Source organism: Notechis scutatus, chromosome 1 (assembly GCF_049901735.1).
Source record: "Notechis scutatus isolate UNSWTSFEM ecotype Mainland chromosome 1, rNotScu1.2, whole genome shotgun sequence".
Classification (NCBI taxonomy): domain Eukaryota; kingdom Metazoa; phylum Chordata; class Lepidosauria; order Squamata; family Elapidae; genus Notechis; species Notechis scutatus.
Genome location: NC_142009.1, coordinates 330,910,507 through 330,924,247, shown reverse-complemented (window position 1 = coordinate 330,924,247; position 13,741 = coordinate 330,910,507). Strand labels below are relative to the sequence as shown.

The window sequence follows — 13,741 nt, the reverse complement described above, 5'->3', positions numbered from 1 at the left end:
GCTCTAGGGGGCGCTACTCATCTCCGTTACAAAGCTGAAGAGCCAGCGCTGTCCGAAGACGTCTCCGTGGTCATGTGGCCGGCATGATTGAACGCTAAAGGTGCATGGAATGCTGTGACCTTCCCACCAAAGGTGGTCCCCATTTTCCTACTTGCATTTTTTACATTCTTTCAAACTGCTAGGTTGGCAGAAGCTGAGGCAAGTAACGGGAACTCACTCCGTTATGCGGTGATAGGGATTCTAACTGCCGAACTGCTGACCTTTCTAATCAACAAGCTCAGCGTCTTAGCTACTGAGCCACCGCACCCCTAGAAAGGTTGTTACATGGTGGCAAACGTCATTTAACGAATTTCTCATCGAGCAACATAAATGTTGGACTCAGTTGTAGTCGTAAGTTGAGGACTCCCTGTATGATCAAAGCAGATATGGTTGACGGTCGGGGAAAATACAGACGGAGTAAAATATTTCTGGGGGGTTAAAAAAGAACCTTTAGTATTCAAATGAAGCCCTGGGTCCCAAAACTAGCATTGTGGGTAAAGGCCGAGTTAAGCCGAAAGTGATGCCGCTACTTGCTTGCTAATCACATAGCTTTCAGACCCTGCATTTGGAGGGTCTTGGTTGCTGAGATTTGCATATGCTACCTGGAGAGGTAGAAGCAGTGGGGGCTACTGATTCCCAACCCCGGGACCAGCGCCTGAGGCTGCACCTAATTGGCCCAGTTTAATCTTCTACATTCAGATGCACTGACAAGGTCTCATCTGCCAGGATTTAAACCTCAAAGCAGCCATATTAAAGATACATGGGAGACGAGGCTTTGTCCTAAGAGAGATCAAGGCTGTAAAATTTATATGAACGTTGGGAGTGGTATTTATGGGTGCTTATGAAGGGGTAAAAAGGTACTGGCAAGGGAGCAGGACTGCCTTAACTCAAAAGCGCCTGCTTTTCTTTTTCTTTCCTTTTTTTAAAGCTTTTAAAATATTTTATTTACAAAGAAATTAAAAAAACCACAAACATACAATTATACAGAAATAAAAGAAAATGTATAATTAGAACAATAAACATATTTCTTTGTATTGCGTTTGATAATAGAATGGGTATTTCATAATAGGCAGTAATAAGTAATGATTGACAAGTATTCCTTGTCTCTTGTAGATTACATATTAATTAATAAATAACACGTTACTCTGCTACTCCTATTGGATTATAACTGTATTATTTAATCAGTGAAGCCTTCATAATGTTGACATAATAGAAGAGAAGCTTGAGACCGCTATGATTGTACATTCAATATATACAACAATATACAGTATATTTCTTGGGTTCATTTATTCTATACGCTCTTCTTCTTACATTCTACCCAGCTATACCGTTTATCCCAAACCAGGAAGTACTCCGAGTCTTCTTTCCCGTTTAATTTAAGCGTGAGCCTCTCCATTTCGGCACATTCATAGCTTTTTTGAATAATAATGTGTATCAGTGGTACGCTAGGCCTTTTCCAATATTGTCAGCTCCTGCTTTTGTAAGCTGAAGGCTGCCAAGCTGTTAGGAGGCAACGTCCTGCCCCTCCTAATTGTGTATTGGAGAGGGATGGGAGTTGTAGTCCTTATACCGGAAGCCTCGACTCAGGAGAGGAAGCAGAATTCTGCTGGCACGGCAATGGTACACCAAGGGCAAAACCCTGAAAACTGCGGCTAATCCTCGCCTTACAACAGTTCAGTTATGACAGCACTGAAAAAAGGTGACTTTTTCCCACTTATGACTGTTGCAGCATCCCCGTGGTCATGTGATCAAAATTCAGAGAAAAGTAAAGTCCTACACTTAGGCAAGAAAAACCAAAAGTACACATATAGACTGGGTGAAACCAGGCTCAATAGCAGTAACTGTGAGAGGGATCTTGGAGTCTTAGTGGACAACCAGCTAAATAGGAGCCAGCAGTGTGCAGCAGCAGCCAAAAATGCCAATGCAATCCTAAATTGGATTAACAGAGGGATACAATCGAGATCAAGTGAGGTACTAATACCGCTCTATAAAGCCTTAGTAAAACCAAACCTAGAGTACTGCATCCAGTTTTGGTTACCACACTATAAAAAAGATGTTGAGACTCTAAGAAAAAGTACAGAGAAGAACAACCAGGATGATGAGGGGACTGGAGGCTAAGGCATATGAAGAACGATTACAGGAACTGGGCCTGGCTAGTCTAGTGAAGAGAAGGACCAGGGGAGACAGGATAGAGGTCTTCCAATATTTGAGGGGCTGCCACAGAGAGGAAGGGGTCAAGCTATTTTCCAAGACACCCAAGGGCCAGACAAGGAATAATGGATGGAAACTGAACAAGGAGAGATTCAACCTGGAAATAAGGTGAAACTTTCTGACAGTGAGAACAATCAACCCATGGAACAGAAGTTGCCTTTGGAAGTTGTGGGAGCGCCATTCCTTGAGACTTTCAAGAAGAGATTGGACTGCCATTTGTCAGAAATGGTGCAGGGTCTCCTGCTTGGGCAGGGGGTTGGACTAGATGACCTACAAGGTCCCTTCCACCTCTGATTATCTGTTATCTGTTATTTATTTATCTGTTATCAGATCTTCCCTGAGCAAGCATTGTAATGTCATGTTACTGTTAAGTTGCAGTGATTCACTTAAAACTGGCAATGGTTGCACACCCCGTGTCTCTTAAAGGGAGCCATATGGTGACTCCTTATGGCCCAGCAATTCTGGACATAACTCGGGACCGGTTTGAACATGTGTAGGAATGCTCAGATGGTCTTTGACCACCCCCCCGTAGGGGACCCCCAGGAAATGTGTCAGACTGTGTCCTGACCCTGGGGCCGCCCACTCTTGTAGTTCACGATGTTTACCAAGTGCCCAGATTCTCATTGGGTGAACATGTGGATGCTCAGATGGTCGTAAGTGCGAGGACCTTGCTGAGAGGGATCTTGGAGTCTTAGTGGACGATCATTTAAACATGAGCCAGCCGTGTGCGGCAGCAGCCAAAAAAGCTAATACAATCCTTGGTTGTATAAACAGAGGCATAGAATCAAGATCACGTGAAGTATTAATACCGCTTTATAAAGCCTTAGTAGGGCCACACCTGGAAAACTGCGTTCAGTTTTGGTCGCCACATTACAGAAAAGATGTTGAGACTTTGAGAAAAGAGCAACTTCTTTGCACCTCTAAAACTGTCTGGTTTGGTTCTGCAACCCAACAGGACAGACACAGACTTCAGAGGATAACTAGGACTGCAGAAAAAACAATTACTACCAACCTCCCTTCTATCGAGGACCTGTATACTGCCAAAAAGAGGGCTGTGAAAATATCTACAGACCCCTCACATCCCGGACATAAATTGTTTCAGCTCGTTCCCTCAAAACAATGCTACAGAGCACTGCACAACAGAACAACTAGAGATGAGGACACTTTTTTCCCCGAATGCCATCACTCTGCTAAACAAATAATTCCCTCAACACTGTCCAACTATTTACAAAGTCTGCACTACTATTAATCCTCTCATCACTCCTTATCACCCATCCCCTCCCACTTGTGACTGTATGACTGTAACTTTGTTGCTTGTATCATTACGATTTATATTGACTGTTTCCTAGTATGATTTGATTGTTTATTGTACCCTATGACTATTATTAAGTGTTGTACCTGATGATTCTTGACTTGACGAATGTATCTTTTCTTTTATGTATATTGAGAGCATTTACACCAAGACAAATTCCTTGTGTGTCCAATCACACTTGGCCAACAAAGAATTCTGTTCTGTTCTGTTCTGTTCTATTCTATTCTATTCTATTCTATTCTATTCTATTCTATTCTATTCTATTCTATTCTATTCTATTAAGATGATTAAAGGCTTGGAGACTAAAATGTATGAAGAACAGTTGCAGGATTTGGGTATGGCCGGTCTAGAGAAAAGAAGGACTAGGGGTGACCACATTATAAAAAGTTGACCACATTATAAAAAAGATGTTGAGATCCTAGAAAAAGTACAGAGAAGAGCAACCAGGATGATTAGGGGATTGGAGGCTAAAACATACAATGAACGGTTGCAGGAACTGGGCTTGGCTAGTCTAGTAAAGAGAAGGACCAGGGGAGACATGATAGCAGTCTTCCAATATTTGAGGGGCTGCCACAGAGAGGAAGAGATCAAGCTATTTTGCAAAGCATCCAAAGGCCAGACAAGGAATAATGGATGGAAACTGAACAAGGAGAGATTCAACCTGGAAATAAGGAGAAACTTTCTGACAATGAGAACAATCAACCAATGGAACAGAAGTTGCCCTCGGAAGTTGTGGGAGCGTCATCACTGGAGGCTTTCAAGAAGAGATTGGACTCCCATCTGTCAGAAATGGTGTAGGGTCTCCTGCTTGGGCAGGGGGTTGGACTAGATGACCTACAAGGTCCCTTCCAACTCTGATTATCTGTCAACAGTATTAAAGAGGCTGCCACACAGAAGAGGGGGTTGACTTATTCTCCAAAGCACGTGAGGGCAGGAGAAGAAACAATGGATGGAAACTAATCAAGGAGAGAAGCAACCTGGAATTAAGAAGAAACTTGCTAACAGTGAGGACAATTAATTGGTGGAACAACTTGCCTTCGGAAGTTGTGGGTGCTTCATCGCTGGAGGTTTTTAAGAAGAAACTGGACAGCCACCTGTCTGAAATGCTATAGGGTCTCCTGCTTGAGCAGGGGGCTGGACTAGAAGACCTCCAAGGTCCCTTCCAGCTCTATTCTGATTCTGACCAGTTGTAAGTCACCTTTGCCATCATAAATACAAACGCTCGTGAAACCAATGGTCGTAAGTCAAGGACTCCTGCTAGACTCCTGCAAAAAGCTCCTCATTTTTTTTTTTTTTTAAAGAACAGGGAGTGACAGGCCAAGTCTTCGGGGAGGGGAAAAATGCTCTCGCCAGGGACTCAGTGCTGCGCATGTAGTTATGCCCACGCAGTCTTGCCCCCCCCCCACCTTTATATATGTGCCCTACATAAAATCTGCCCTGTGGTCAGAAAATGAAGTCGAAGAAATGCTGACAAAGGATCTGAGGTCTCGAAATGACAACCCACTTATGCCTGGGAAATGTTAACAAGGTTTCCTTAAACAGCAATCTTAGGCTGGGTAGAGGAAAATAATGCCTCCCCCACCCCCTTAAATAATAGCTGTTTGGGTGAATGTCAACTAGAAAAAGCCCAAGGCGCTGTTTATACTGCAGAATCTGTTTTTAAGATGAAAAGGTGAAGGGGCAGCTTGTATTTCTCTGCAAGAGTTCAGTATTCCATCACCTTGGATATAAAGAAGCAGGAACAGGATCTCAGGAATATGGGAAGCTTCCCTTCTTCGCCAGGTGGCCTCAGGGGCCTACACCTGTCCCACCTGGAGATGCAGGTTAGTTGAGCTTGGAAAGTTTTGCATGGAAAGTTGCGACCTTGTGGCCTGTCACTTCGCTATTATTAAACTAAGGTTCTAGTCCCCTATATCGGTTTTGCCGATATAGGCAGGTCCGATTTTGGAAAAGAAGACGAGGTTCTTATCAAAAAAATCCAGATGGATTTGCAGTCGACCAACCAACCGCACTCAGCTAGGAACAAGAGAGCCAGTTTGGCCTAAGTGGTTAAAGTACTTGGCCTAGAAATTAGGAGATGGTGAGTTCTAGTCCTGCCTTAGGTTATGAAAACGGGCTGGGTGACTTTGGGCCAATCATTCTCTCTCTCTCGGCCTAACCCAGTCCAACACACAGGGTTGTTGTTGTTGTAGGGAAAATAGGTGGAGGAAGGAACATTAGGTATATTTGCCGCCTTGGGTTACTTATAAAATATAATAAAGGCAGAATAAAAATGTGATAAATAAATAACAAATAAATAAATTACGTCTGTGTAGGATAACAGAGTTGGAAGGGACCTTGGAGGTGTTCTGTTCCAATGTCCTGCTCAAGGCTCTGTCTCGGGCCCGGTGCTCTTCAACATTTTCATAAATGACCTACGTGAGGGGATTGAAGGGACATTCTTCAGATTTGCAGAATCAGTGGTGGGATGCTGCCGGTTTGCACCGGTTCTCCCGAACCGGTAGCGCTCTTGAGCAGTTGGCCCCACCCACCTGCCCCCGCCCTTTATCTCCTTGCTTCTGAGATTAGCTGATTCGTGCGGATTGGCACGCCTCAGCCGTTTGAAGCTCAAAATCGATGGGTTCTGACTGCTGCGCACGCGCGCAAAGCACTCTCCCATAGGACCCGTAGTAAAAAAAAAAAGGTTGAATCCCACTACTGTTGCAGATGACACAAGCTGGGGGAAATTGCAAAGACTTTGGAAGGTAGGCTTAAGGTTCAGAAGGATCTTGACAGACTTTAGCTTGGGCCCTATTCAATACAATGAAAGGAGAGGGAGGAGAGGGGGGAGAGAGGGAGAGGGAGAGGAGAGGGAGGGAGAGGAGAGGGAGGGGGGGAGAGGGAAGAGGAGGGGAGGAGGGGAGGGGGGGAGGGAGGGGGGGGGAGGGGAGGGAGGGAGAGGAGGAGGGGAGGGGAGGAGAGGGGAGAGGAGGAGGGGAGGAGGGGAGGGGGGGGAGGAGGGGGGGGAGAGGAGAGGGGAGAGGAGGAGAGGGAGGGGAGGGGAGGGGGAGGGGGGGGAGGGAGGGGAGAGGGAGGGAGAGGGAGGGAGGGAGGGGAGGGAGAGGAGAGGGGAGGGGGAGGAGGGAGGGAGAGGGAGGGAGAGGGGGGGAGGGGGAGAGAGGGGAGGGAGGGGGAGAGGGGAGGGGAGAGGAGAGAGGGAGGGGAGGAGGGAGAGGGGAGGGAGAGAGAGGGAGAGGGGAGAGGGGGAGGGGAGGGAGGGGAGGGGGGGGAGGGGGGAGGGGAGAGGGAGGGGAGGAGAGGGAGGGGGAGGGGAGGGAGAGGGAGAGGGGAGGGGAGGGGAGGGGAGAGGGGGAGAGAGGAGAGGGGGAGGGAGAGGAGAGGGGAGGGGAGGGGAGAGGGGAGGGGGAGGGAGAGGGAGGAGAGGGAGAGGAGGAGGGAGGGGAGGGGAGGAGAGGGGAGAGAGGGAGAGGGGAGAGGAGAGAGGAGGGGAGGGGAGGGGGAGGAGAGGAGAGGGGAGGGCAGGGGAGGGAGAGGGGAGGGAGGGGAGGGGAGAGGGAGAGGAGGGAGGGGGGAGGGGAGGAGGGAGAGGAGAGGGGAGAGGGAGGGAGGGGAGGAGGGAGGGAGGGGAGGAGGGAGAGGGAGGAGGGAGAGGGAGAGGGAGAGGAGGGAGGAGGGAGAGGGAGAGGGAGGGGAGAGGGAGGGGAGAGGAGGGGAGGGGTGGGAGAGGAGAGGGAGGGAGAGGAGAGGGAGGGAGGGGAGAGGGAGAGAGGGGGAGGGGACAGGAAAGGGGAGGGGAGAGAAGAGAAGAGAAGAGAATTATTATAATTTTTTGCTGTGAGCACACTGGCCCACTTTAAAAATGAAATTCTGTTGCCTGCTCTCAAGAGAAAGTGCGTATCTACCCAAAAACATACATAACGCACATATACACGTGCTATATACATACATAAATATACACCTGCACCATACGTACATATATTAATCATATAAATATATATATTAATCACTGTCCATTTTGAATACATAGCAGAAACTTGAGAGTTTACAAAGTTGATACTATGGCATATGGAACAAAACTGTGACTGAATCTAGATGTTCTGCTTTGGGTATCACGAAGGTGACAAGGAAAAATGCAGTTTTTGAGCGAGTAAGAAAAGTTCAGGTCCTACATTTAGGTAGGAAAAACAAAATGCAGCGGTATAGAATAGGTGGTACAGGGTTCAACAGTAGTAACTGTGAGAGGGATCATCTAGGTGGTCCTGATGGGCAACCACTTAAGTATGAGCCAGCAGTGTGTTGCAACTGCCAAAAAAATGCAGTCCTAGGCACACGAATCAAGAACACGTGAAGTGATGGTGCCACTCTGTAGGGAGTTCTCAATCTACAGCTGTAATGGAGCCTCCCCATCAGGGGTCATAAATCATGCTGACAAAAATGACATTACATTTTGTCATTCTCTTGACCTAGGTGTCAACACTCGAACCCGGAGCCTGCTCCTGCTTGCCATCCTTGTATCTCACTGAGTTGGCCCTAATTTTGGTGTGTGTGTGTGTGTGTGTGTGTGTGTGTGTGTGTGTGTGTGTGTGTGTTAGAGGAAGGAATAAGGCCACTGAAGGATGTCATTGTCTCTACGTACGGCAAAACAGTGGGGTATGACCTCCCTCTCATTTCTCCAAGGTATCACACCATGTTGTTGCACAGGGGGCCTCCTGACCTCTGCTCTCCCAGTTTCAGGAGAGGTGCATGTCCTTCCGGCCTGAACTGCGTGTTCCTCGCTCAAAAGATTGGCAGAAAACAAGGCCATTTCCCACAAGGGCACACCCGGAAATGCATTCTTCGCTCCCGGTGGCAGGCGTAACATGTCAGTTCTCATTTGCACTTGTCAAACAACTCGTAAATCCGGGAAGAGTGTTTATGTGTGTGTGTGTGTGTGCTCGCGTGTATTTGGGTGTGTGTGTGTAGGGGGGATTAGATGGGAGAGAATAAGGAGACCACAAAATAAATCACTTTGAAATTGGCTTCAGTTCACTCGTGCTTATTGCTTTTGGGTCCCAAATGTAGACACCTCTTCCCAAAATATGCTACTTTTAGAGGGAAAATTAGGAAGGAGAGGAAGAAGAAAGAAAGAAAGAAAGAAAGAAAGAAAGAAAGAAAGAGAGAGAGAGAGAGAGAGAGAGAGAGAGAGAGAGAGAAAGAAAGAAAGAAAGAAAGAAAGAAAGAAAGAAAGAAAGAAAGAAAGAAAGAAAGAAAGAAAGAAGGAAGGAAGGAAGGAAGGAAGGAAGGAAGGAAGGAAGGAAGGAAGGAAGGAAGGAAGGAAACTAATCAAAGAGAGAAGCAACTTGGAATGAAGGAGAATTATCGTAACAGTGTGAACAATTAGCCAGTAGAACAACTTGCCTCCAGACATGATTCCATATTACAGACTGGACAGCCACCTGTCTGAAATGGTATAGGGTTTTCTTGCATGAGCAGCGGGGTTGGACTAGAAGATCTCCAAGATCCCTTCCAACTCTATTGTAATTGAAGAAAGAAAGAAAGAAAGAAAGAAAGAAAGAAAGAAAGAAAGAAAGAAAGAAAGAAAGAAAGAAAGAAAGAAAGAAAGAAAGAAAGAGAGAGAGGGGATGGGATGGGAGGAGAGGAGGAAGGGAGGAAGGGAGGAAGGAAGGAAGGAGAATGAAAGAGGAAGGAGGGAGGGAAGGGGGGAGTCAGGTAGATAGATGGATGGATGGCTATGAACTTCCCTTCTTTCTGCCTTGTCAGTATGGCGTCTGCTGTCACTCACACCCCTCCAAATTCTCCTTCAAGTTGTCATAGCAAGACTGGTGGGGATTATGCTAACTTAGTGTCCAGAATTGATTCAAGTGGAACGCATGTTTGACTAGCGGAACCACTGGTGTGAGCGAGAAGCGTTGAGACCTACAATTTTCCCACCTTCTGGAAACAATTCGGCATTGTTTGGCGCAAGGCTTGGTGATCTCTGTCCTGCAGCTGTGAATGACAAGCACTCGGAGGCCGGGGCGCAGCTCTTTTGAATTTCTAAGACCCTTTCAGGAAGTCCCTACGGCCTCGTTCGCCCATTGTCTTCTCCTCTCCCTTTTGACTCCCTCTTGCCCATTTTTTTCCGGCCCTCTTTATCCAAATTTCAAGCTTTTCAATACTTAATGTACTTTGCCTCGGCTTCTTTCACCGGCCAGAATTTCCACGCAAGGCTCCACCGTTGGCAGGCAGTCCCCCCTCCCCTCCATCAACTTTCTTTCCAAACAAACAAAAAAGAAAAATAGAAACCGCCAGAAAAATTACTTTATTGGCACTCCATTGACAATGGACATTTCTACCAGGGATGTGTGTTTTTCAAGGAATGGCTGGAAAAAAAGAAAAACCACATTTGAGATCTGGAGGGCATGGGCTACCAATGAAAGGCCAAACCAGTTGGGGAGGAAGGCACCCCTGGAGGTGATGGGGCACCCCGCTTTAAGAAAAACAGTGTTGTATCGATGTGAAGCCAGATGAAGCACAGTCTGTGTTGTAATCATTGCCGGGGGTGTGGTGGGGGAGAGAATAACTTTCCAAAGGAGATAGATCTCTGATCTTTTTGGTACAATTTTTCCCAGGGCAACTCAGTTGCCCAAAAGAAAAAAGAAAAGAAAAAGAATCACTGTTCTTAGAATTCCCTGATCCACACACTGTTAAGATTCCATTAAGCTAAATTTAATTCCATAATTCTGAGACAATAATACAACAATGGCTGGCCGCAGCCTAATTTGGAGATTTTATTTAATCTTTCCCATCCAGCCTACAGACCTAGGATCTCCAGTTAGTTTCTCATCTGCTCTTATCAAAGTCCAATTCCATTTCTCTCTTTGCAGATTTGCTCAGGTTAGCTTTGTATTTTATTCGTATTTCTATTGAAACAACAACAAAAAAAAAACATTCCCTCGAGTTAAATTCAACTCACAGATACCTCCCTCTTGTTTTCCCTGCAATGATATGAAAGCGGTTCGCTATCCGCTTTCTTCCAGAATACAAGTAGTCCCCGAATTATGACCACAATTCAATCCAAAATTTCTGTTGGTAGGCAAGACAGAAGTTAAGAGAGTTTTGCCCCATTTTATGACCTTTCTTGTCACAGTTGTTAAGGGAACCGTGGCAGTTTTTAACTTAGTAACACGGTTGTTAAGGGAATCTGTCTTTCCTGTTAAATTTGCTTGTCAGAAAGTGGCAAAAGGGACACAGCAACCGTCACAAATATGAGCCAGTTGCTAAGCGTCTGAATTTTGATCATGTGACTGTGGGGAATGCCGCAATGGTCGTTAATGAGAAAAAAATGGTCATAAGTCACTTTGAATGGTCATTAAACGAGCTGTTGTAAGTCAAGGGCCATCTGTATTGCTATCTTCTTTCCAGCTTAACCAACAGTTCTAAGATTTCCCATCGGACTGTTATCAAAATCTGACTCTGATTAACTTGTGATCTGTCAAATGCATTCTACAACAGGGAAGTCCGAGGTGTCCCAGCCTGGAAACCAAATTCAGCACCTCATCATCTTAAAAAATTAAAACAGACTCTCTCTTGCCCTTCATGACGTCTCTTCTTCCCAGGCAATCAGTGTTTCTCAATCTGACCAATATGAAAATATGTGGATTTCACCTCCCAGAATTCCCCACCTAACATTCCTCAAATTCCTCCCCCTGCAGAATTCTGGGAGTTGGAGTGCAGACACCTTAAAGTTTTTGAGGTCAAGAAACATTGGTTTAGAGACTGTGGAGCTTCTCAGTCATCCAGGCCATGGTCGTCCCAAAGGTGGTTTTTTTTTTTTTTTTCCAGGAGGCAACTAGACTTTCTTGTTTTCTCTTTGAAGACGTTTCGCTTCTCATCCCAGAAGCTTTATTTATTTATTTATTTAGTCAAGCAAGTATTAGATAACAGGTATAAGTATAAACGTGAATACATGAAATGGATACAAATAAAAAGGAACATTAGGACAGGGACGGTAGGCATGTTGGTGTGCTTATGCACGCCCCCTACAGACCTCTTAGTAAAGGGATGAGGTCAACAGTCTAAGGTTAAAGTTTTGGGGTTTGGGGGAAGAAACCACAGTGTCAGATAGAGTATTCCAGACATTGACCACGCTGTTGCTGAAGTTGTATTTCCTGCAATCAAGTTTGGTGCGGTTTATCTTGAGTTTTTATCTATTGAGTGCTCTTGTATTGTTGTAGTTGAAGCTGAAGTAGTCATTGATGGGTAAGACATTGCAATAAATAATTTTATGTATGACACTACACTGACAGAGCTTTTTCAGCTCTGTCAGGATCCTTCCATTCCCCACTATCCTGTCAGAGCTGAAGAAGCTTCTTGGATAACAAGCAAAACGTCTTCAAAGAAAAAACAAGAAAGTCCAGTTGCCTCCTGAAAAAGCCCCTTTGGGACACTGGTTTAGAGAAGCAAAATGTTTCTACTACAAATGTTTTCAAAACTAAAAGAAAGAAAATAAAGTGCTTTTCTGTGTGGTACTTAGAAATGTGAGGACTGGGATCTTTTTTCATATTTTGGCTGGGAGAAGATAGAGATTTGCTTTGTATATATATATATAAAGTCCCAGTGTAATTTAGAAGTTTACATTTAGCTTTTGGAGAGTGTCAAAAGGACTAAATTAGATCAATGCAAGATGTGATTTGGAAGGCAGATCCCTTCCTAGTTTAATGTTTAATTAAAGAAGGCAGATATTCTCCTTCTTTCCTCCCTACCCCATCTGATTAATTTCAGTGGCATTTCGTATGCATACACCCATTCCTTTTCTTTTTTTAAATTAGGATCCGTGCTACAGGTCACAGAAGGGATCTTTTAATCAGATTTCTCCATTTATGTATTTTTTTAAATCACAGATGTTGCTATGGAAAGTTTTAAGTTCAGAAACTACAGAAGAAAGGCACAGACAGCATATGATGAAGGGGGCCACAACTGGAAAGCAGAGGTGTCTCCAAAGTGTGGTTAAAGCACGTCAAGATGTTGGTTGTTTCAGTGCATTTGAAGTCCTATTTGATTTTTATATCTGATGCATACAAACAAAACATATAAAAATCAGTTGGAGCTATGTTCGCACAGCTGTATCCTTCATTTTGACTTTTTGGATCACCCTTCAGGACACTGCTTAATTTTCACTTTTGGAGAGAAAATATTGCTAAAATAGCGTGTTGCTATTCTTGTGGGCTTATACTAGTTTCAGGTGCTTTATTAATACAGGTAGTTTTCAGATGTTGTGGGTGCTCCATCACTGGAGATTTTTAAGAAGAGACTGGACAGTTTCTTGTCTGAAATGCTATAGGATCTCCTGCTTGAGCAGGGGTGGGACTAGAAGACCTCCAAGGTCCCTTCCAGCTCTATTCTGATTCTGATTCTTAGTCCTCGACTTACAACACTTCATTTACTGACTGTTCAAAATTATGGTTCAAAAGTGAAAAAAGTAACTTTTGACCATTTTTTACACTTAAAAATATTGAGGAATCCCCATGATCAAAATTTGGACACTTGGCAACTGACTCATATTTATGTCAGTAGCAGTATCCTGGGGTCATGTGATCCAGTGGTGATATGCCGAACCGGTAGTTCAGCCGAACCGGTAGTTAAAAAAAAGCCGACGATCAGCTGAGGAAAAAAAATCCTCTGATAATCAGCCGCGAGGAAAAAGAAGAGAAAGCACAGGATAGGCCCTCCCACCCACCTTTGCGCTTTTCTCTTCTTTATCCTCTCAGCTAATTGGCGCTGAAGGTTTCAGCTGGTGTGGGGAAAGCTGCGTGCCAGCATTAGGCTGATTAGGAGAGATTTAACCTGGAAATAAGGAAAAACTTTCTGACAGTGAGAACAATCAACCCATGGAACAGAAGTTGCCCTTGGAAGTTGTGGGAGCGCCATCACTTGAGACTTTCAAGAAGAGATTGGACTCCCATCTGTCAGAAATGGTGTAGGGTCTCCCCACTTGGGCGGGGGTTGGACTAGATGACCTACAAGGTCCCTTCCAACTCTGATTATCTGTTAATCTGTTAAAGGCAAAGCACACCCACCAAGCCACACCCACCAAGTCACGCCCACCAAATCGATGGTAAAACAATTTGAATCCCACCACTGATGTGATCCCCTTTGCTAACCTTCTGACAAGCAAAGTCAATGGGGAACACCAGATTC

At 45.0% G+C, this 13,741-nt stretch overlaps 1 long non-coding RNA gene across 1 annotated transcript in view; it reads left to right on the top strand.

The window, feature by feature from the left end:
- Positions 1-13,466, top strand: part of LOC148133542 (uncharacterized) — a 726,392-nt gene extending 712,926 nt beyond the window's left edge. Inside the window, exon 3 of the long non-coding RNA XR_015746969.1 lies at positions 13,416-13,466. This is a non-coding gene — a long non-coding RNA (uncharacterized LOC148133542). The remainder of the gene's footprint in view (positions 1-13,415) is intronic.
- Positions 13,467-13,741: the final 275 nt, after the last annotated feature.